This window comes from Phoenix dactylifera, unplaced genomic scaffold (assembly GCF_009389715.1).
Source record: "Phoenix dactylifera cultivar Barhee BC4 unplaced genomic scaffold, palm_55x_up_171113_PBpolish2nd_filt_p 001367F, whole genome shotgun sequence".
Lineage (NCBI taxonomy): Eukaryota > Viridiplantae > Streptophyta > Magnoliopsida > Arecales > Arecaceae > Phoenix > Phoenix dactylifera.
Window position 1 is genome coordinate 1,410 of NW_024068691.1, and position 25,700 is coordinate 27,109.

General features: G+C 40.9%; 1 pseudogene; it reads left to right on the top strand.

Annotated features, from left to right (window-relative positions):
* The first annotated feature begins 836 nt into the window (after positions 1-836).
* LOC103698960 lies at positions 837-16,511 on the top strand (annotated as a pseudogene).
* The last annotated feature ends 9,189 nt before the right edge of the window (positions 16,512-25,700 follow it).

The following is a 25,700-nucleotide window of genomic DNA, read 5'->3' on the forward strand; positions in this document are numbered from 1 at the left end:
GATAAAAAAAAAACAATAGATTGATTTTGGAAGGTATGGAAAAGGATTAAAATTTTTTTCTTCTAAAATACGGTTCAAGAGATGCATACAAAAATTGAAAAGAAAAATACCTTTTCTTACGGAAGGGAGTCTGACGGCTTGGGTTCTTGGCTCCAGCATATTTTTAGGTTTATAAAGAGATAAACTATGTAATTATGTTATTTTAATATGGGTATTTTTGTCAAAAATACAGCTTTCCAAAAAAGCTGAAACAGCTTCCTCCCAAAAGCTCCAAATTGGAGCTTCCTCCCAAAAGCTGTTTTTAGCTTCTCGCAAAAGCTGAAACAGCTTTTTGAAAAATTTACCAAACACAGTTTTTCATCTAAAAGTACTTTTGGAGGGCCAAAAAGTGCTTTCTGGCCCTCCAAAAGCTCTCCCAAACAGGGCCTTAGACAGGTTTACCCGCTTTTATAGCTTATGAAACCTACCATGCATTTAAGCTACAAGAAAGCAATTACTGTTCCCAACGACTGCTAATTTACTGTCATAAATGACAAACATTGCATAAAAATCTTGAATTATCCAAATATAAGCAAATACCAGTATGCCATCATTAGTTAGTCATGAATGGATTAGCAGCAAAGTAGGAAGCCAATTAAACACAACAATTTTGAGGGCTAAAAGAAGTTCTTATGCACGGATTAGTTAGACATCCATTTTTTTCTTTTGGCCCTCCAAAGACATCCATTTCTTCTAAATGCGATGCCAAAAATGAACGCTCGAGATGGGTTCACACGATTGAAAACGGACGGTGGATTTAGATAGCCCTTTATAAATTCTGAGTTCATGCTAGAGGATAGCTTTGTCCGAGGTCGTCAGAAAGGAGGCTAGCTCACGTGCGGGAAAGAGAGCAAAGGGAGAACAGCTTAGAGCTAGGGTTTTTATTTCTCGGACGAGAGAACGAAGAGAGGGGAGGGCGGGGATTTCGCTTCTTCTCCCCCGATCTCGTTCCTAATCCCTCTCCTTCGCCGAAGGTGAGCTCCTCTACCTCTTCTTATTCTCGTCCTCTCTCCTAGTAGCTTTTTCGAGCATTTTTTTCGTGGTTTATAAGGTTCTAGACGAGCTATTCGATTCCTAATCGCATCTTCTGGATTTGGGATTCAAATGTTCAAGCTTTTTAGTCTTTATGGAGCTTGGAAAGCCGGGGAATTGGTTTGATGCCTGTGTTACGGTCCGCAGATTGAAAGTTTCTTGGTTGATGTGTTTCATCTTTTCGGTAGTATTAATTCTGTTGTTTGCTCTGATTTCTTCGATGTTTTCTAGGGTTTAGGGCTATGTGGATGGATGAATTTGTGATGCTTGGGATGAACTCTTAAGGCTTGCAAAGTAGTCGTACCATGGAGGTCAGATGTCAGGATTTCATTTTTTTTTGATTTTTTAAACCTTTTTTTTGTTTTCGCATTTCAGTAGATTAGGGATTTCTATGTTTCGAGAGAGTGGACTCGCAAACACTGTTATAGAGAACATTTGATTTTTCTTACTTGGATGAACGGGAAGGTTGATAATTGGGTTTTTAAATGAAGTGCCTGAATTATTTGATGTGTCAGGTCTCAGCTTATACGATTCATATGCTTCTAGGGTTTCTTTTAGTTCTCTAAATTAGGTTGATTAGATCTACTCTTGCATTTTCTAGGTTTTAGGGATGTATGGGTATGAGAATCTGTGGTACTAATGATTTGGACTTATAGTTTTTTGCAGAAAAATAATTTAAACATAATTATTTTTTTCAAACCTTCAAAGTTGTTCAATTTTAGGTGCTGTTCTGTATTATCTACATGAAACTTGATTATGGTTTTTGTATGACCTGGTTTTCAACTGAACCAATATTGGTGAAGTATAGGGGGATTGGGTTCAAGAATTATTAGTTGTGAGTATTTAAAGCTTCGGGCATGGCAACAACAGAGGCGGCTCCAGCTTCACTCGGCCCACGATTTGCACCAGAGGACCCGGCACTCCCCAAGCCCTGGAAAGGGCTGATAGATGGAAGCACTGGTCTCTTGTACTACTGGAACCCTGAAACGAATGTCACCCAGTATGAGAGGCCAGCTACCTCAGCCCCCCCACTGCCGCCTGGTCCTCCTCCTTCAGCCTCCTTGCCAAACTTGGCCCCAATACCCATTGCTCGCACTGTACCTCCTAATGGCACAGTACAGCAGCAGCCTCGCCAACAATTGGCTCAGCAGGCAGGACAGCAAGTGCAGCAACAACAGCCAAGTCAACAGGTTTTTCAGCAAGAAGGGCAGCTAACTCAACAACAGCAGAAGCTGAGCCAGCAATTGCCACTTCAGCAGTTGGGTCAGCAGATGACACTTCAGCAGTCGGGTCAGCAGGTGGCGCTTCAGCAAACCCAGCAGCTGCCATATCAGCAGCCACAGCAAGTGTCAAATCAGCAATTTACACAGCAGCGGACTCCTCGGCACTTCTCACACATGCAGCTGCAGCAGATGCCATACCAGCAAATTTCTTACCTTCAAGGGCAGCTTATGCCACGACCTGAGGGCCAGCAACAACAGGGGCTGCAATTTGCTTCTTATCAGCAGGGGCAACAGTCACAAGGGCCTCAGGTGTCATACCAGCAGGGGCAGCAACCACAGGGGCCACAAATTCCTCACCAGCAACAAACGCAGGAGTCACAGATGATGCTACAGCAGCAACCACAGGGGTCACAAGTCCCACACTCTCAGGGCCTTCAAATTGCAGCTCAGCTACTCCAGCACACACAGGGGCCTCCAATTGCACAGCAGCAGGGGCAACAATCACAGGGTTCACATATCGGGAACCAGCTTGAGCAGAAGAAACAAGGGCAGCAAGTTGGGCTCCCAGGGGTGGAGGAAGCAACTCGCCAAGAGGGAAAACAGGCTGGTCTTTCTTTGCCTCAGGTACAACAAAGCAGTCTGATATCCGGGAATCATCACCTTCCATCTTCACTTCCTCAGGTTAATATATCACCGGTGGGAAGCCGTTCAATTCAACCACAGCAACAGTTTGGTGGGGCATCTCCTGTTAGTGCACAGCAGAATTCTTCACTTCAGTTGCAGCCTGTGGGAATAGACACGAGCTATCGGCAACAGCAAACAAGTGGCACCACAGTTCCGAATCAGCTGGGGCATCCAATGGTCTGTCCGCCTATGGGATTGAACATGGGTTATGATGATGATCAACATGAAAGAGGGAGAACAGAATTTTATTCTTCCCGAAGAATGGAAGAACCAATGATGCTTCCACAGCAACCTCTTGCACGGAGTCAACAGGTGATCTCTCTTTCTTCAGATCTTTGTCATCTTTTATGGTTCTACTTTTTATCAAGTGAAAACTATGATGTACACAGTCTAGGGCATTAAATTGCTTTAAGGTGCACAAACAAATCACCCTTGATCTCTGGATTTACAATAATCTGACTGGTTTCATTTATGATGTTTAATTTTGAATGATTTGCTTTGCAAACAGATAGCTTAATCAGGCATACAAGATCTAATTTATTTTCCCTTACTACATCTTTTCTCTTATTTGTTCTGTACTCTTGTAAATTTAAGATGTGTTATATACTCCTGCAGTATTACTATAACAGGTTTATAGAAAATCTAAAATGGTCTAGTTTTAATGAAACAGCAATTTGGTTACTTTTTATAAAACTGGTTTTGTAGAAGTAGCAGGTCATGAAAACTTGACAAACAAGTTTTACAAAAATTGGTGTCTGCCTCTGTTTGTTTTTTAGGGGTAAAAATTCTGCCTCTGTTTTTCACAAAGCCTGTTTTACAGAAAATCGGGTTTTATGATTATCTGTTTCTAAGAAACCTCAAAGACAACCAAACAGGACTGCAACCTACTTTTCTAAAATGCTGCAACTCCTTTTCTGGGCTCTTGAGATTGGTCCCTGCTGTTGCTATCACAAGTACCATTTGCAATCATTATCTCATCATCATTATTCTTTATCTGCCATCGCATCTTTTTTTTGCAATCACTGTTTAACCAGATACACAAATTGCATTTGAAATAAGAATACTGTTTAGCTCGCTGCCTTATGTGATTGCATTAGGAGGCAGATGGCTGTGATGGGAGCCTGTAGCAGATTTTGATGGACACCATGAATTGTACGATCATCTTGTGTGTGGTAGCTGAGAATTAGTTGGATCCAAGCCCCCATGGCACATCTGCCTCCTCATGTATCACATCAGGACTTAGGCAATTCCCTGCATTCAACATCTTGTTACGTTTAGTATTGGAGCCACCCGTTTAAAACCAGCTTTGGTTCTTTGTTATGAAATTTTGTAAAGATTAAAGTTCTGTTTCATGTTCAAACGAAATGGTTCAAAATGAGTCCTAGAGATGAGGTTGTCAATAAACATCACAATTATTTAATCAAATATTAATTTACGACAAGGCTAACTAGCTATTTTCTAAGTCACGTTAATAGTAAGGAAGTTAGTTTTCAGTTTAGGGGGAAGTGAATCAACACAGACAGCCTAAGATTTCTTAGTAGGCAGCATTATTATATGTACCTAGAGGTGCAAATGGGTCGGGCCGGGTCGCGTCATAAGTGACTCCGACCCAATCCAGTTTTTTATTCGGGTCCTAATTTTGGACACAGACCCAACCCAATAGAAGATCGTGTTTGGTTGGGTCGGGCCCACCGCTATAATTTTTGATCCAATGGGTCATTCCGGTCGGGTCGGGTCCATGTATAACTCGAACCCAACCCAAAAAATTCGGATCCGATTTGGGTCAACTCATCTATGGCTTTTGAATTTGTTTGCACTCTCGCGGGCTGCGGCCTGCGGGCCTAAATAATTTTACAGATTCGGATCGGTTCAGGATGGGTTGTAGGATTGAAAACTCAAAATTATCCAAATTTCAAATGGGTCGGATCAGGTCAGGTCGGGTCTGAATTCAGTAAACGCAGATCCGACCTAGAAAATGGAATGGGTCTAATTTTAGGACCCGACTCGGCCCCACGGGTCCTCCAAAATGGGTTGGGTCGGATCTAAGCGGGTCGGGTTGGATCTAAGCGGGTCGGATCAGGGGTCAACCCGACCCATTTGCAGCCTTATATGTACCCCTTTAAATAAAATTAAAAAGATCCAACTTTCAACTTTCCACGATCTTCATGCAGTTCATCTAAGTTTCACCTTCTGCTAAAAAATCCTTTATTTAGGCTTCCTTAGTATTTCTCACAAAATTGAATGGGGTATGGAATTGATTATGTTATGCGTTGTAAGTGGTGTCTATCTTCATGGTTTCCAAATCTTAAGAATCTATGCAGCTCTAGATATGATAAAGGCTGCTTGTAAAGTTCATTTGCTGTAATTTATTTAGAATTTGCTAAGGTTTGAAATTTTCTTGCCATTTTCTATTGGGGGCATCTGAAGATAATTATAAAGCATTATTTAGAGAGAAAAAGGGTAGAGCCATAGAGGGAAGAAGAGGGAGACATGGAGGAGTACAAGAACTAAGAGGAGAGAGAGAGAGTTAGGCAGGTATGTGAAATCCAAAAAGAAACTATTCTTATCCAAAATAGTGGTTGATTTTGTAATAGTCGCTAAATTTGTCATTCTTCATAGATCCATGTTTATAGGCTCCTTAATGACCCTAAAACAACGTATACCAACTTAAAAGGACAACCAACTTAACCATAATGAATCTAGGACTCGAACATAAGCTGATTCACTATAATTTCAAAATATGTTATACTAAACATTACTTGATTCTCTCAAACCATAACCATTACCTTAAGCATCCAGCCTTTTTCCTACTACCTAGGTCAGCTTTATGGATTGTCATACATCAACTATTCATATTCAAGGCCACCTTGGATGTTTCACCAAGCTTCATGTTTTTACTCACCACCTCCATCCATGTTACCTTTAGTCTCTCTTTTTTCTATAGTCTTCAAAACAAATTAAAGTACCTCTCCTTACGAGAACCCCCTTAGATCTTTATTATAATGTCCATACTATGTCAATCAATTTTTATCACTTTGCCCTTATCCTGTGCAACTCCTACCAGCTTCTTTGATATATTCGTTTCAATCTATCCTTTCTGGTTTTACCATGCATCCATCATAGAGCATGTTTGGTATTGATTCTACATTTTACAAAGTTCTTCTTGCAAAAAGAGAAGCTAGGTTTCTAGCTTATCCTGAAAGCACCTTTTAACTTCTCTTCTTGTAGAAATACTTTCCAGATATTGTTGCCAAACTCTTATTTTTCTAGGAAGTACATTTTGCTTTTAAAGCTACAAAAGTATTTTTTTAATGTCCTTAACATTCTCAGTTGTGCTACGTGGAACTTATTTTCATAACTCTCTTTATAGCCAATATTCCAAGCCATACGACATTGCAGGCTTGATTGTTATTCTATAGAATTTTTCTCAAGTCTCCAAGGTATGCATTGATCATATAATACTCCGTAAGTATTTCTCCACTTCACAGGGAATTAGAACACAATGGCGAAGTCCCTCCATAGTCCAGCGTATCATGCTTAGCCAATCCTACTCTCATTCCAAGTCCTGTGAACTCTCTAATGCCTCTTCCTAAGCAGAAATATGTACCTGAAGGCAGAACACATATATGTTCTTTATAGAGTTTTTGCTTTTCCACTTTAACATTCACATGTCTTGAGCACCTCTCAGCCTAACCCTACAAACTTCATCCTGCCTGACTAAATGAAATACTACTTTAATTTGCACTTTCTCTCCATTCATAAGAAAATGCTAAGGATTCTCTCTTTTTGTATAAGTAACTTTGGTGCCCAAACAAGACAAAATTCAGGAGGTTTGTCAAGAATTTATAGAAAGGTACTCCTACCACTTCAGACTTTTCTCCGGACTTGCAATTCTTTGCTGAAATTGTTAGGCCAGAGGGTCTTAAATCTTGATTATGACCCTTAAATCCTTTAATCCTATGGCTAGGCCTATTTGTCCTGTAACCTAGATAACAAGCTCCAAGGTCATGGGCAATATCCACATAACTAGTACTGTTGTTTAACTTAATAACAATGGCATACTAGAGGTACTTGAAAAAGTTGATTTTTCACATTGTGTTGACTCCGATGCATATTAAATCAGTCTCTCATGAGCTGGTTGTAGCTAACTTGATTCAACCTTCTTCTTGTTTAAAAACCCTCCAAAGTTAACCTCTCAACAGCTCTTGATACTAATGAAAGTTGAGCTAAAAATGTGGGTCTTGGGTGGGGATAGGTGAGATTAAAGAGAACATCATCTTGTGTTGTTGCTACAACCCACCCATTTAGGAAACACCGACAAAGGCAGAAAATCATGCAAATGAAATACGATTTAGGATGCATTCTAAGCTTCTTCTGTTTTATGAAAATAAGTTCAAAATCAGGGACCACCACTTCACATAGCTTTATTTTTTCAATTGCAATATTTTACATAAAAACCCTAGATTCTGATTTTTATCAGGCTTTAATGCTCTAATTAGGAGCTGTCAACTCACCTAGATGCTTTGGGCAATGAGACAAGCTGACATGAATTTGCTATGCGCCTTTCTTTCTTTATAATTTTGTGATGATGCCATTACTTTTAAAGGCTTCATTGAAGACTCATCACAGATATATTATCTTAATGGAAACTTCTGATCTCTTTCAAAAGGCTCTGTTTGCTCATCTCCTAAAAGATCTGAGAGGATAATGATGGGGCTTATATGGAAATCTGAATCCCCTGTTGTCCCACCACCTTGATCACACCACTTATATCTCAGATGCAACCCATTTGTTTGAAGCCTGCAGGCAGAATTTGTTGCTTACTCAGCCCTGTTATCAACAACAAGAAAGCTTTTAGAAATTTATGCTTACATGTACATATAATAACTGCAAAGGATTAGGAAGTTAATGTTTTCTGAAAGCTTAGTCAGAGCATGTGTAGGAGATAAATTAATAGTGATGTTGTATACATTTGTTGGTCATGTGTGATGGTAGTTAATCACCTCCATGCAAACTAAATTAACTGAATTATGAGTTAATAGGTTTTAGAAAAGGAAGGGAATGCAGTTGACCTGAGAAGAAGTTGTCAAAATAGGATCTGAATCTCCATAGTACAGTTGCCAGGAATGCTGGAAGTTGAACCCCACATTATTTGGTTATGGCTCTTGTCATTGATTTGTGTCCAACTATCAGAGTGCCAGCTGATGTCTGATGCTGTTTTTAGCTTTGTTTTTTTTATTACATGTTAGATATCTTATCTATTATATTATATGTGCTAACTACTCATAGTTGTCATTTTGCATCAGGATATGAGAATGAGTCATCAGTTTATCCCACCAGGTCATTCAGGTGGATTGAACATGTTGCCCCAGCATCCTTTGCCAAACATGTACAGTCATGCTGCCTTTCCTAATCCAGCTGCATTAAGACCACCTCTAGGAATGTTTGGCTCATCAGATTTTCCAAATATCTCTTCAGCTGATGCATATCGCCGGCACCACGAGGTTACTGCAATGGTAAGAGATATGTCATGAGACACATTGATTGTAGTTATGATATTAATTTTTTTTGTTAGTATGAACTCTGTGGAAGTTATCTAAGATTGCTATGCCTTTTAAGTATCTAATACTTAAGTAGGCTGCATGAACTGGGGACTAGTTTATATCGTACACAATTTAGAACACTGTATGTGGCTTCTTAGGAATATTTTCTGCCAATAACCTAGCAATAATGGGGGCATTGCTTGGTGCAATGGTCATAGTTTAGGTTGACAAGTGCAATGGCATGGGTTCATGTCCAGGGGTAGCCACTTTTGTGTAAAAAGTGCCAAAGGCTAGGTCTATCCCTAGTTCACCCCTTCCTGGACCTTGGATTGTTGGGAACGTAACTGTATGATGTGGTTTTTTTTAAATTTCTTTTTAAATTAGCAATTAATGAACATAAGGAATTTGTTCATACTTCATAGTATGCTTTGCGATGATAGAAAAACTAAAAAATCTATGACATTATTCATGTATATAGTAATCAAGGAACTTTAATAAAGCCTCATCTTTCCTTTCAAATCTTATGCGGGAGTTGTGTGTAGCCTTGTTGTGTGACAATATTGCTTGGGTGCTTTGGTATTTTATAAATTTGAGATTTGTCTCATTTCATGCTATGATGCTGACTCTAAACAAATTATCAGGGCGACAATGTTCCTGCACCATTCATGACCTTCGAGTCCACTGGCTTCCCTCCCGAGATACTTAGAGAGGTGATTTTATCCTTAAGCTCCTTAAGCTGGTTGTGCTTTTCAGATTGCATGATCCATTCTGATCAATGTTGCCAGTTTACTTTCTTATTGAAGAATTTATTGTATGTCTGGTCAAATGGCCTCTCCACTCTGTTTATATCAGCAGTAACTCTCTGTCATGACAGCTGTGACATTTGCTCTTTAAAGGAGCATATGTGTCTTATGCGGTGATGCTGGACACTTTAATTACATAGCTGCTGCCCTCTTGTCTGGGGCTGCAGTTGGGGTTTTCCCTGCAGAGAAGTTTTGGTGGGTTGACCTTCTTCCAGTTTGCATAATGTGGCTGAGGGTTCTGCTTATTGACTCCGCCACTGAATCTATGACTCTGAGTAGCCCCTCCTAGATGCCTTGAGTTGCTTCAGTAAGCAACCAAATTTATTTGAGTTTTTTCTTATAGCTATAATTTTAAGCAAAAAAGCTCGATTACTGCTTGTTTTCCAGTAATTTTAAATATGCTTTTTGTTTGCATTAAATTTGTTGTTTAATGTTTGTCTTTACTGTTTTTCAGATGCATTTGGCTGGATTTTTGTCTCCCACACCGATACAGGCGCAGACATGGCCAGTTGCGCTACAAAAAAGAGACGTAGTAGCAATCGCCAAAACCGGTTCGGGGAAGACCCTAGGCTATCTTATTCCTGCATTTATTCATTTGAGAAGATGTCGAAATAACCCTCAGTTCGGTCCAACAGTGTTGGTTTTGGCTCCGACTCGGGAGCTTGCTTCACAAATACAAGAAGAGGCAATCAAGTTCGGTCGTTCTTCTAGGGTTTCTTGCACAGTAAGTTCTGGCTACTGTCTTATTTTTGGTTATCCTATTTTCTTTGAAATTCTTTTTAAGGAGGTGTGCAGTTGGATGTTTTAGAAGCTATCATTCATTATGAATGACTGTTATCTCTGTAATCCAGCTTGTCGGCTTTTATTTAATGCCAACAGGAATCTGCAGAGAAAGAAAACTTTGGAATCAAGTTTATCTTGTTCACCAGGATGAAATTAATTTTAATTCCTAGCTATGCCTGTTTTAACAATGTAACATTGCGTGATATTCTATATCTGCATAGTTCACAATTGCAAGTGGAATATCTGGTTACCTGACATGAACAGGAGAATATAGTTTGTCCTTGAGGTTTAGCTTCTTCGATTACAGGAAGATTCATTCTAGTGACAATTGGAACATCAGATGTGGTGGAATTTGTCTTGCATGTTAGATGGTTGTTTTGTTGTGAAATCTGAAATCCTGCATCTAATTGTTAACTTTATTTTACCTTTTCATAGGATTTTTCTTATTTTGGATTAGACAAGATATCCTTATTTTCATCATCACGTCTATTTTTATTATATTTTCTGTTTGAAGGAGCTATTTTTATTGTATTCAGTGTCTATATGGAGGAGCTCCAAAGGGTCCTCAGCTAAGAGAAATTGAACGAGGATCAGATATTATAGTGGCAACACCTGGTCGGCTTAATGACATCCTGGAGATGAGGAAGATCAACTTCCGCCAAATTTCTTTTCTTGTGCTTGATGAGGCAGACCGTATGCTTGACATGGGTTTTGAACCTCAGATACGAAAGATTGTGAATGAGATTCCTCCACACAGGCAGACTCTCATGTACACAGCAACTTGGCCTAAGGAGGTGAGAAAAATAGCTGGGGATCTACTGAAGAATCCTGTTCAGGTGAATATTGGCAGTGTTGATGAACTTGCTGCAAACAAATCTATCACACAGGTGAGAATGATAACTTATGATTTTCACTTTTTTGGTCATGAGAATGTTCAATTCATGCAGAGTTTTTTTCCTGTTAATTACCAATGAATTGAAAAAAAATTGTATAGATATCTGATCGTATGTTAGTGATAATTACATGGGTGCTATAATCATGCTATTCTACCCTATAGTTGCTTGTTTATTTGATGCTTAGTAGATTAGTGTGAAGTGCTACCTTGATTATGGTATGCCGTACTATACCGAAATAGATGGTATCGGACGTACCATACCGGTATCAATTCGGAACCGGTATCGGTATCGGTATCGGTGGCGTACCGACGCTCGGTATGCCAAAAGAACCGTGTATTGTACCGTACCGATACTATGCTAGTGTGGCACCGGTACGGGGTCTGGTACCGAGATGGCGAACCTTGACCTTGATGAATTTTAAGTTAGGGTTTTGCTAGCTAATAGACAAGCTTTATATGTCTTTATGGCTGGGTGCGTCATTTGTAAAAGGAGAGTGAATTAGAAGAAACACAAAAGGAGATGGTCTGCCAGTTTCTGTTATGGATGTCCCAATTCCCTGACAATTACACATAGAAACCATTTGCTTACTGGGCTCTGCCTGTTTTGTTTCTTGAAGCAAATGAGTCTATAATGATGTCCAACCCTTAAAACAAACTTATCGGACCTCTAAAATTTGAGCAACATAGGTTTTCCTGGAACTCATCTTAATTTCCAACCTTTCAAAATCCAAGATCGTTGGGCACACAACTGCAGAGGCGTTGGAGATGGGGACCTCAAATTTAAAGGAACTTAGCAACGTAACACTGGAAAAATGATGAGATTGAAATATTATATTGTGCAGCATGTCTTTGACATATGCCATAGCAAAGCTAGTATAACAGAAGAATGGCTCACAAAAACAATCTTTCTAGACTGTAGGACATTTGAGTTAGTGCTCTTGTGTAAGTTAACCTGGAAAGAGACATATGATGGCAGTTTGAGCAGTATTCTGCCAATTGCGATAGTGGAACTAGTGCAGGTGTCTGACAGACTAGTACTTATGTGTAGAGACTACAAAATAATATGTTGTATTCTACTGTTAGATCTAGGAACCATGGTCTGAGAGTTACTGTAAGACACTTGGTTGTCAAAGCAATTTGTTATGCGGTTCTCAAGACAAATGGTTAGGTAAGGCCACATTGACTTCTGTTTATCATTTGTTCTATAACTCTGGGTCCTCTACTTGCAGCACCACAACATGGTATGCATTGGACTCCAATCAGTAGTTACTGTTGGAGGTCTCATGGGCCAAAACTGGAGGTGTTGGTCAGAGGTTGCTCTGAAGATACTAGGATCTGGTTATCAAAATGAAGAACAAAGGGACTCTTGAAAGAAGAGGAAATAAAGAGATGAAACCAGGCAACATTGAAGAATTGTTTACCTCTAATGCGAGTGAACAGAGATGCAGATTACAATATGTCTTTTAATTAGTAATATACATCATAGGTCAATGGCAACATCATAAGAAACTTTTTAGCAATAACAAAGCTGGTATGTCATCTCACTATTTAGTGAAAAATAAACAACGTCCTGTCCCTGTTTCTCTCTTGACTAATTGCAGCCAAAATATTGAGGCAGCCTTGCGTGTCGCAAAGGAGTTTTCGTAAATGTCCTAAAAAAATTGAAAGGTAGGCATGTGGAAGAGCCTAATCAGCCTATGTAAGTTGCCTGGTGAATTAAAATGCTGAAATGTGGTATCTGGTCTCAATTAATTCAGTGTTAAAATAATACTGAAGATATAGTGATTCTATATGTGTTGGTACATCAGCTTTCAAACCTTGCCATCATATGAGACCTGTGGGTGGTGCATTGACTTGATTTGTTGCAAAAGCAGCATTTATAAGAATCTTTTCAGATGGTCGATGGGGATTGTCAGCTTCAAAAATATTCATCCCATCTATCATTTTCATGAGCGATGATGCATAATTATATATTCTCATATTTGCTGTTTATGTGCACAATTATATGTGTGTTTGTGAGCCGCTGTGCATTATCATTTTCATTGTGTACTTGTTTGTTCATGTGCATGTGCGAGCATGTGTGGACATGATATTCCTGCACTGAAATTGTATCCTAACCTCATTACTGTGGGGAAAAATAAAATATCTTTGCATACCTACTCGTAATGTGTAATTCCTTGGCATTGGTGGCTTTTTCCCATGTGTACAAGCTATGTTGGATAGTCTCATTCAAGATTTGCCTGAAGCAAGCTTCCTGAATCTGAGCCAATGGAGCAAGACCTACTTCAGTGCATTTTTCTCCCTTGTGGAAATGAATGCACGTGTTTGTATTCCCATTTTTCATTACATTTTGGCAGGGTACTTAATTAGAATAGCTTGTTGGATAAAGGGTCCGACATTGAAATGTGTAGAAGAGGTATCATATTTTTCAACTAGAGTGGGGCTGCAAGAACATTCGGTGCTTGCTAAATGCATTTCTAATTTAACACAATGTGCTCACCTAATGCGCTGTACTTTGGCTTTAAAGCTTGTACACATGTAGTTCATTAACAGATTTTTTTTTTTTTTAATTTGGTTTGGCATTGATTTTTGGCATATCAATCTCCTCCACATCCTTGAAAAGTTAACCTTAGCTTCTACATTTACATTTTTGTAAAACTATTTCTTAAATTTCCAAAACTCATGTATTGTGGACTTGGGCACCAATACCTTGCTTCTGTCTGATTTGGTGAGTGCCCTGGAGAATTCTTTGACCTGTCATTATTTGTAATCCGTTACTGTTTTCTACATACCTCTTACCTTCCGTGATAATGGTGCTTATGATATACAGTACGTGGAGGTGGTTTTGCCCATGGATAAGCAGAGGCGCCTGGAGCAGATTCTTAGAACCCAAGAACGTGGATCCAGAATCATCATCTTCTGCTCAACAAAGAGGCTGTGTGATCAGCTGGCCCGCAGTATTCGTAATTTCGGCGCTGCTTCCATTCATGGCGACAAGTCTCAGGGTGAAAGGGATCATGTCTTGTATCAATTTCGCACAGGGGAGGCACCGATTCTAGTTGCTACTGATGTTGCTGCGCGGGGACTTGACATCAAAGATATCAGGTGTGAATTTCCTTTTGGTCTCGTATTTTACAGATATTTTACTTTTGAAGGCGAAGTTGAGGAAATGCTTTATTTGTATTGTCCGTGAGTTAAAATTTGGGTCATACCTCCTTTCCTACAATCAGCTTATGAGTTTATTTTGCATATATGCATGCTTTTGAATACCCCTGTCATTCTTCTGGTTTAATTGTTACCTTTATAATTATTTATTTACCCTCATTCAGCATTAGTAGTTCAGTTCATCCTTGGCAGCTCAGTTTTGCCAGGAAAGCGAAGAAAGCATAAGGAGAGGGGGGGTGTTAAAAACTACAGGATGTGTGCATATTCATCTGTCATTCTTGCTTATGATCAATCTGTGCTTTCTCCTTTTCGTCTACTTTCCATTGAAAGAGATGCTTGTCCATAATCATCAATTGTTCAGTTAGTGAACTTTTGTACATATCTTATGGTCTTTGATTCAAGCATGCTTGTATCAGTTCTAACATGTAATGATTCCTCTTACCTCACAAAGACTGTTCAGGGAGATCATGAAAAGGATTTATTGAGTTCAACTGGGAGACTGGAGACTGTTTAAGCAAAGAACTCAATGCAAATGCTGTACTGGCCTTGTGGCATGTGACATTTTAGTCCATCGATACTCTGTTCTTTCAATGGTCTTGTATAGTGCAAGTTTGGTTGATTTTAATGCACATGTTAGCTTGTTATCAGGCATTGCTCTCTCTCTCTCTGTGTGTCTGTGTGTGTGTGTAAGTGTGTGTCTGTGTGTGTGTGTATGTGTGTGTCTGTGTCGTGTCTGTCTGTGTCTGGGGTCATCGTGAATTTTCTGAATTTGGTGTGCAATAACATGTTCACATATGTAGATTTTGTTTTGGAATTGCTTCTGATCTTGATGTTTATGTCAATCCAGTATCTCTAACGTTGTTGTGAAGCCATATAAAGCATTTATATCCATCCATTTTTCCTACCTGTGACACATGACCTCATGTACTTATGGCCTATGTCTTGAATACCTTTTAATGAAGTACATTAGGGATTTGTATCTGCTGTGTTGTATTTTATTATTATTGTGATTTGTTGCAGGGTGGTGATTAATTATGATTTCCCCACGGGGATTGAGGATTACGTCCACCGGATTGGACGAACTGGGAGGGCTGGGGCTACTGGAGTATCTTACACCTTCTTCTCAGACCAAGATTGGAAACATGCAGCCGACCTAGTAAAAGTTCTTGAAGGTGCAAACCAACATGTTCCACCAGAGGTTCGGGGGATGGCTGCACGCGGCGGGCCCCTTGTTCCCCAGGTCTCGTGCTGGAATGAGCCGCTGGGATTCAGGTAGCAGTGGCAGGTGGGACTCTGCAGGTGGGCGAGGAATGAGGGATGGCCCTTGGTGGCTTTGGTGGTCGTGGGGACTTTGGAGGTGGCCGGGGCATGAGGGATCGCCCTGGTGGCTTTGGTGGGCGTGGCAGTAGGAATGATTTCTTTGGCGGGCGCGGGCCTAGAGGCCGTGGATTTGGATCAGGTGGACCTGGAGGTTGGGGGCGGCATGATCGTGGCCCACATGACCGATACATTAGTCCTGATGGACGAGGCCGGTATGATATTCGCAGGGGGTTTGGAGAGAGGAACAGAGAACGCAGTTATAGTCGAAGTCCAGAGAGAGTTCGGACATGGGGTTATGATAGAGGTAGGAGTGAGAGCAGGAGCCGAAGCCGAAGCCGAAGCAGAAGCCGAAGCCGAAGCAGAAGCAGAAGTTGGTCAAAGAGCAGCAGGAGTAGGAGCAGGAGCAGGAGTAGGAGTTATGACAGGTACGAGAGGCCTCAGGGAGGAGATTATGATCGCTCTCCTGTGACTGCAGCAGCCACAACCACCGCTGGATTTGATCCTCCCCCAGTGGCTGGGCTGGAAGCTCCACCTGTACCAGTGTTTGATTCTTCTTTACCTCTGTCAGGTGATATGTCGCCCATGTCACCAGGGCAGAATAATGGATCCTTCCCTATAACTGAGCTCACCAGTCAGCTTCCCTTACCTGACTTTCTGGAGTCTAAAGCCTCTCTGGAGCTGCCTCCACATCAAGCAACCGATCTGTAATGCAGCGCAGTTTTGGAGATGTAAAATCTATTTACAGGACTTTCTGACTGAAAATCTTGTGAAGGATTAGTAACTCTGGAGGGGCTGGGGAGGAGCCTTTGGTGGCTGATGGATGCCCTTTTGGCAAGAAATTAGTTTTTTCTTTTCTTTGTTTTCAGGAAAGAACCACTAAACCAGGGATTAAAATAGTGACTCGAAGGAGGCTTATTATGTGGTACTTTTATCAGTAGAACCGGAGCGTATTGATATGAATTTTCTTAAGGAATGTACAAGTTCTACCTGCTTTCATTCTACTGAAGTGTCGGTTTGAACATCACTTGATTTGAGTCCGCCACTAGTTACCATTCTCTTCTCTGTGGCCAAGTTGGTCTTTCTTATTCCAACCACTCCCCAAATTTTAAACATGGATTTTTCGGGTGCGTATTTTTGTTATGATGATTCACGACAGTTCAATGTCTGAAAAGTTTGATCCTGGTAATCCCATTCCATTCCCCAGAAACCACTGTAGCATGACTAGCGTTCTTCAAACATGCACGGCCAACTGTGTATATGTAATAACACAGCAGCCCCCCTTCCACACGGCAGCCTGTGATTGAGCAAGTGGATATGTTCATACACTGTCCTACCAATCAGCTACCCCTGAGCAAGTTGTAGATGGTGAGTCATCGAAGTGGACCCTTCGGTAACTTGGCTGGATCGGCACACCTTTCTGTTTTGCTAGTGCCTGCAGCCATGCCGTCTGCACCTGGCTCCAATAAGAATCCTTGAACCACAACTTGGGGATGTGAACCCGGAAATAAATGCTCTATAAACATTCACTAGTCAGCTTAGCTAAATGCCATATCAATAACCTACCCGCCAACTTACCTATGAATCCATCAACCAGAAAAAAGGGAAAGGAAGTTAGCTATGAATTTGTCCGATTGCAGCAAAATTCAATGGTTATCGATTATTCTGTTCAACATCCAAAGGCAAATGGAGAGCGATTGAATTGTACAGCTGTTAAACCCTCAAAAGCAGATGGAAAACAAGCAAATAATACAGTTCCTCAGAATCTGAAAGCAGCTGGCGAGCAATTTAATGGTATAGTTCATCATTCACGAAACATAGTAGGAAATCCAAGCAAGTCTGATGATTCGAAGATTGCAGTCAATATGGCTCTCACTAATGATTAGGCTTTCTCAAAACTTGGTGGCACCAGATGATCAGATGGCAAAAAGGATGCTAAGCCTAAACCAATAGTAAGGCTATGGAGGTTATGTTATTTTAAGAGGCGTGATTTGTTTTGAACAAATGCAGATTTGGCAACCAGCAAAATTTCAGCAAAAAATATACAGTAGCTATTAAGATCCCACCGTACCACCGCAAACACGTGTGTACCTATAATGTAGCTCCTATAGTGCATTGAAAGCCACTGTAGCTTGCGAGCATATGGAATCTTATAAACTCGTATACTCGTAAGCTACAATGGCATTCAATGCACGGTAGGAGCTACAGTATAGCTACACATGTGTTTACGGTGGCACAATGGGCTCTTAATAGCTACTGTATATTTTTTGCTGAAATTTCGCAGATTGCCAAATCTGATAGTCGGAAGTCCAAGCAAGTCTAAAGATTCAAAGATTGCAGTCAATATGGCTCTCACTAATGTTCAGACTTTCCCAAAACTTGGTGGCACCAAACGATCAGATGGCAAAGAGGATGCTAAGCCTAGACCAAGAGTAAGGCTACAACGGTTATGTTATCTCAGGAGGCGTGATTTATTTTGAACAAATGCTTATTTGGCAACTTGCAAAATTTCAGCAAAAAATATACGGTAGCTATTAAGAGTCCACTGTGCCACCGTAAACACATGTGTAGCTAATGCAGCTCATACAGTGCGTTGAATGACATTGTAGCTTATCTTATGCGAGACAAGTATTTGGTGCTGAGCAGGTGCATCTGGAGTGGGATTCATCAGTGGTGATCGGCTGGATATGGGGAGCGGACAGGTATGGCGATGGTCATCCCCTCATCCGCGAGACCCGCAGACTGGTTTAGAAGATGGACAACTTTCAGGCAGCACATGTGTTTAGGGAGGCGAACTAGCCTGCAGATTGGGTCTCCTCCTTTGTTGCCCGGCATGCCGGAGAGGTCCTTTGGACTTCAGCAGTAGACGCTCCCTCCTCTCTATGTTCTTTACTTTCTCGTGATTTGGCAGGATGTACTCACATTAGAGCTTTATAAATTACCATCTCTACCGAAAAAAAAAAAGATACTGTAGCTTGCGAGTATATGGAATCCTATATACTCGCAAGCTACAGTGGCATTCAATGCACTGCAGGAGCTACAGTGGCATTCAATGCACTGCAGGAGCTACAGTGGCATTCAATGCACTGCAGGAGCTACAGTGGCATTCAATGCACTGCAGGAGCTACAGTGTAACTACACGTGTTTACGGTGGCATAGTGGGCTCTTAATAGCTATTGCATATTTTTTGCTGAAATTTTGCACATTGCCAAATTTGATAGTAGAAAGTTCAAGCAAGTCTGATGATTCAAAGATTGCAGTCAATATGACTCTCACTAATGATCAGGCTTTCCCAAAACTTGGTGTCACCAAACGATCAGATGGCAAAGAGGATGCTAAGCCTAAATCAATTGTAAGGCTACGACGGTTATGTTATCTTAGGAGGCGTGATTTGTTTTGAACAAATGCAGATTTGGTAACCTGCAAAATTTTAGCAAAAAATATACAATCAGCAATCAATGAGCAATCGGATGTCCTTTCCAGGGCACAATGAGGTGAGCTAAGAGCAGCATGTACATCAGCACTGTGAGATTTATTCTCTTATCATGTGTACACTATAGTTCTTATTGGCGGTGGTGTGATTTGTTAGACGCGATCCACTGTTTACCTGTTGTTGGAGTACAAAGCGCTGGTTGGGGGTTGATGGTGTAGAACCAGTTCCGGAAATTTTGCACATTGCCAAATTTGATAGTAGAAAGTTCAAGCAAGTCTGATGATTCAAAGATTGCAGTCAATATGACTCTCACTAATGATCAGGCTTTCCCAAAACTTGGTGTCACCAAACGATCAGATGGCAAAGAGGATGCTAAGCCTAAATCAATTGTAAGGCTACGACGGTTATGTTATCTTAGGAGGCGTGATTTGTTTTGAACAAATGCAGATTTGGTAACCTGCAAAATTTTAGCAAAAAATATACAATCATCAATCAATGAGCAATCGGATGTCCTTTCCAGGGCACAATGAGGTGAGCTAAGAGCAGCATGTACATCAGTACTGTGAGATTTATTCTCTTATCATGTGTACACTATAGTTCTTATTGGCGGTGGTGTGATTTGTTAGACGCGATCCACTGTTTACCTGTTGTTGGAGTACAAAGCGCTGGTTGGGGGTTGATGGTGTAGAACCAGTTCCGGAAATTTTGCACATTGCCAAATTTGATAGTAGAAAGTTCAAGCAAGTCTGATGATTCAAAGATTGCAGTCAATATGACTCTCACTAATGATCAGGCTTTCCCAAAACTTGGTGTCACCAAACGATCAGATGGCAAAGAGGATGCTAAGCCTAAATCAATTGTAAGGCTACGACCGTTATGTTATCTTAGGAGGCGTGATTTGTTTTGAACAAATGCAGATTTGGTAACCGGCAAAATTTTAGCAAAAAATATACAATCAGCAATCAATGAGCAATCGGATGTCCTTTCCAGGGCACAATGAGGTGAGCTAAGAGCAGCATGTACATCAGCACTGTGAGATTTATTCTCTTATCATGTGTACACTATAGTTCTTATTGGCGGTGGTGTGATTTGTTAGACGCGATCCACTGTTTACCTGTTGTTGGAGTACAAAGCGCTGGTTGGGGGTTGATGGTGTAGAACCAGTTCCGGAAAGGATACCTCAGTGGGATTTTAAATCAGAAACAGAAGAAGAGGGAGAAGAGAAGGAGGAAGAGGAGAAGAAGAAGGAGAAGAGAAGAAGAAAGGAGGAGAATACGTGGGGGGAAATTTCTTAAACTTTCATTTAACCCTAATCATGAAAATAGTTCCCCATATATAGGGTCAAATAAACACAATTTGCATAAAACCCACTTACACAAAAATAACTCCTAATAAGCCCACAAATAACACAAATAAGCCCTAAAATGCAAATGAACCCAGAAATAAAATAAACCCTAACTGCAAATAAACCCAGAAATAAAATAAACAAATATGCAAATAAAATGGGGACCTAGCTGATGTCCCTATCAACTCCTCCTGGGTGGGAAAAACTCGACCCCGTCGAGTGTAGATCTGGCCGACTGTCGTACTGCTCCAAAAGATCAGGGTCAAGGCGCTGCAACTCGGCTCGCGAAATCCACGACACATCTGATTCGGATCGACCTTTCCACCGAACAAGGTAACGTTGGTAGCTTCCTCTCCTGGTAGATATAATCTGCTCATCTAATATATGTTCTATGTGTTCTCTGCGTGCATGAAACTGTGGAGGTGGAGGCTCAATAGTAGGTGCTGGATTAGGGTGATCAACAATAGTGGATGTATCAACAAAAAGGTCAGAAGGGATGAATGTTGATTTCTTGTATGGGACTAAATCTTCAATATTAAATGTCGCACTAATCCCATAGTCTTCAGGAAGATCTACAACATAAGCATTCGAACTAATTTTCTTTAGGACTTTAAACGGTCCCGCACTACGAGATTGCAAATTTTTGAACGTCCCCTAAGGGAGTCGTTCAGGTCGAATTCTTACCATGACAGAATCGCCTACATTCAATTCTTTATAATGTCTGTGCAAATCAGCAAGGAATTTATATTTTAAGTTATTAGAGTGAATATGTTTGCTGATCTCCTGATGCAATGAATGCAGGTGTGAAGCAAATGATTGTGCAGACTCAGAGACTCTATGTTGATGAGACATGGGAATCAAGTCTATGGGTTGCCTAAGTTTATATCCATTCACCACTTCAAAAGGACTCATGCCTAAGGTCCTATTGACCGAACTATTATATGCAAACTCGGCAGTTGGTAACACGAGATCCCAAGTCCTAGCATGCTCACCCACCAGACATCTTAAAAGATTCCCTAGACTTCGGTTGACAACTTCGGTCTGGCCATCAGTTTGGGGATGATAGGCAGAAGAAAATTTTAATTTGGTACCCATCATGTGCCAAAGAGTTTTCCAAAAATATCTCATAAATTTAACATCCCTATTGGATACAATAGATTTTGGGAGGCCATGGAGTCTAACGACTTTGTCAAAATAAAGTTTCGCAATCCTAGAAGCATCGGAAGTCTTAGAACATGGGAGAAAATGAGCCATTTTAGAGAACTGATCCACCACTACAAAAATAGAATCGTATTTGGTCGAGGTACGTGGAAGCCCTAACACAAAATCCATGCTAACATCTTGCCATGGACAATCAGGAACATGTAGTGGAGTGTAAAGCCCATTGTTCTGTTTACGTTGTTTGGCTAGTTGACATGTGCGACACTGAGCGACAATTTTGGCCATGTCTCTTTTGAGACTCGGCCAGAAGAAACGTCTTTCCACCATTTCAATGGTTTTGTCTCTTCCGAAATGCCCAGACTGTTGGAAACCCGCCCATGCCGCTGATATTTCAAAAATTTTCAGATGGCAGCGGAATCGGCATGCACGGGTTTGACGTTCATCGCATGAACGTTGTTTCGAGACCTTTCGTAATTAGGTAGAAATTAAAACTTTTTAAAAATATTAGGAAGATCAAATCTTCACCTTGCGCGGGTAGATGATCACCGCAAATCTGAATTCGTGGTTTTGGAAGAGGGTTCGCTTGAAGCCGTTCAAACGTCCGGCCTCTACGGGTATCCACACGAAGCAGGATCCGATCCAAGCTCTCTATCTCACCGGGGTGCTAGCTCCCTTGCAGAGATAGCTTTTGATGGCTGATCTCCTCTCTTTCAATCAACCCTTGATTGTGCTTGAGAGGAGGAAGAAGAAGGAGGGATCTTGAAGAAGAACCAAAGCCCTCACTGCAGCCTTTCTTTTCCCTGCGTTGGAAGGAGGAAAGGAGCAAGAGGAAGACGCCATGGACATCTTCTTTTCTTCTCCTTGCTGGCGGCTGAACCAAGGGGGAAGAGAGGGAGGGGGTGTCGGCTGAAGAGAAAGGAAAAGCCTCCTTAGGGCGCTGGCCCTTGCATCTTCTCTTTAAAAACCATCTAGGGCTCCTACAATTTAGGAGCCCTAGACTATCTTCCTTAAGAGGAGGCGCCGGCCCCTTTCTCCCTTCATGTCGCACCAACCAAGTGAAGAGGGGCTGATGCCCCTCTTACTTGGTTAACCTAATCCTCTTCCAAAGAGGATTAGGTGCCCTTCTCATGGTTTAATCCTAATCTAATTAGGATTGGCCAAATTGGGTTCAATCTACGCTAGTCCTAATCCAATTAGGACTTGAATGAATCATGACTCAATTGAACTCTTCAATCCTAATCCAATTAGGAGTCATGTTGATTCATTAGATTAATAATTAATTTAGACTTAAGGAATCCTAATCTAATTAGGATGTATTTAATTTTAGTCCTAATCCAATTGGGACTCTATTTGAATCCGAAGTCCTAATCCAATTAGGATTTCTAGGAATCCTACTTCAAGTAGGAATCCTATTTTAATTCAAAATTCCTAATCTCATTAGGATTGTAGGAATCCTATTCCAAGTAGGAATCCCAGTCCTACTCCAACTAGGATTTCCAGTCCTAATCCAATTAGGACTCTAGGAATCCTACCCGAAGTAGGATTTGTGTTTAAGTCCAATTAATTAATTTCCTTTGTTCCTTCTTCAACTTCTTATCAATCAAATTGATTTCTTGTGATTCCTAATCACGATTTCAACCATCGGATCGGTCAATACTTCTAGTGTGTGTGACCCCATAGGTTCTATTCTGACAGGTAGTGAGATATATTGTGATCTCTATCTCAATATCATTGAAAACTCCTTTCAATGGGTTGGAACGATTCCAACTCAACTCGTTAGGGTTTATCGATCATCAAGATAATCCCTATGAGTCCCACCATCCACCAGTGACACCTAGCAGCATGTAGTGGCTACCCAGCAGAATGGAATGATGAACCTCTAGGTGCAGTTAACATGTGATACAGTCCTACTATCGTGGATCCCTACAGGACGGAGGTCATGGACAACTCGTCAAACCCCATCGTCTGTCATATGTCAAGATTTATTCGACTTGAGTTCGATAGTGGAAAACTCTTTCTCCACTTTACTGCCCTGGCCAAGATCTTAGAACTCAGTCTAACAAATCACATAGGATCACTCCTCTTCTATCAAGGTCGATAGATTCCTTATAGGTGCATACCCTACTTCTACAGTGAACCTACTGCAGCCAATCTACACTGCATGGACCCATATGGCTAGAGACCATGTATGTGTGCAGTCAAACTACAATAACCTCACTGTGAGTAGCCGAAGCACCGCAGGTCAAAGGACCAGTCACACTACTGCAACATCAAGCAAGTCACTGACGAGTGGATAGACATCCAAGTGACTTCTTGTCTTGGTCACGCTAAGTACCCTTGTTCTCTAACAAGCACCTGCACTATCACTTCAGTGTCCCTACACTGTGGACTCAAGTCTCGTCCATCCAGAAGGAAAGTGATCTGTACACTGATCGAATCAATCACCGTTCTCGTGATGATCCATTGATCAGGAGCATTTAGAAATTAATCACCAATGATACATGGCTCAAATTCTCAACTCTTGAGAATATGTATCATCATCTTATTAATTTCTTGGACGATTCATAGACACATAAACAATATGAATGAAAAAGATGCCTTTTATTTATTCAATAATAAATAGTCAAGTACAAAATTATGTCCCTAGAAATAATAATGTGTCAGCCAGATTGGCTTCTAGGGCATACATCTAACAAGACAGTCCTCCAGCGTGTACTTCCCATACTAGAAAATCTCTTAATGAGGTTCGAGGAATATACAATCGGTTGGAGCGAAAGAGATAATCATCTTGTAAAAAGAAATCATCTTGCTCTCTCTCTACTCCATCTCGTAAGGTCAGGTATACATCACTAAAATCGGGACAGGTGGTATATTGTTTTCTGATCCTTTCAAAACCAATTACTTCAGTGCTCATCATGGATAGGAGGAAGATCCGTCAACTGAGCGCATCAGCAGCTTTGTTCTCAACTCCAGCTTTATGTTTCAGCACAAAAGTATAGGCTTGCAGAAACTCAATCCATCGGCCGTGTCGAAGGTTTAGTTTCTTTTGAGAATTGAGATACTTTAAAGCCTCATAGTCTGAATACAGAACAAATTCTTGCGGTAGCAAATAGTGTCGCCAATGTCGCAAAGTTTGCACTACCGCATAGAATTCCTTATCATAAGTGGAATAACGCAACCTTGCGTCACTTAGCTTTTCGCTAAAGAACGCGACAGGATGACCTTCTTGGCTTAACACGCCACCTATGCCAACGCCAGAGGCATCACATGCAACCTCGAATACCTTAGTGAAATCGGAGAGGCGCAAGACAGGTGCTTCGGTCATCCTATGCTTAATATCTTTAAATGCTTGGGATGCCGACTTAGTCCAGATAAAGTCTTCTTTCTTCATGCAATCTGTAATGGGAGACATTATCAAACTAAAATTTCTAATGAAGCGACGATAGAAATTAGCCAGACCATGAAAACTACGTACTTCTGCTAGGATCTTGGGCTCAGGCCAATCGACTATCACGCTTACTTTTTCTGGATCAGCGGATACACCCTTGGAAGACACTATGAACCCTAAGAAAGTGACGTGATCAGTCAGGAAGGTACACTTCTTAGGGTTTGCAAAGAAGCTCTCTTTCCGCAGGACATCACAAACCTACCTTAAGTGTGAGAGATGGAGCTCTTGAGTTTGACTATAGATGAGGATGTCATCAAAATATACAACGACAAATTTATTCAAGAAAGGTCGAAAGATCTGTGTCATCACCCTCATAAAAGTACTTGGGGCATTTGTTAATCCAAAGGCATTACTAACCATTCGTAGAGTCCATCTTTGGTTTTGAATGCAGTTTTTCATTCATCCCCAGGACGAATCCGAATCTGGTGGTACCCACTTTTTAGGCCGATCTTGGAAAAAACTGTAGCACCAAACATATAGTCTAAAAGGTCGTCCAGCCTAGGAATGGAAAAACGATACTTAATCATGATTTTATTGATAGCACGACTATCGACGCACATCCTCCAAGAGCCTTCTTTCTTGGGAGTGAGGAGTGCAGGTACAACACAGGGACTCAGACTCTCACGAATATACCCTCGAGTGAAGAGTTCGTCAACTTGACGTTTCAGTTCAGTGTGCTCGTTTGGGTTGAGTCTATGATGGGGAAGATTTGGCAATGACGCTCCAGAAATGAGATCAATTACGTGTTGGATATCACGCATTGGAGGGAGTGTATCTGGAAGATCATTTGGAAAAACAGAGTGAAACTCCTCCAACAGGAGAACTACGG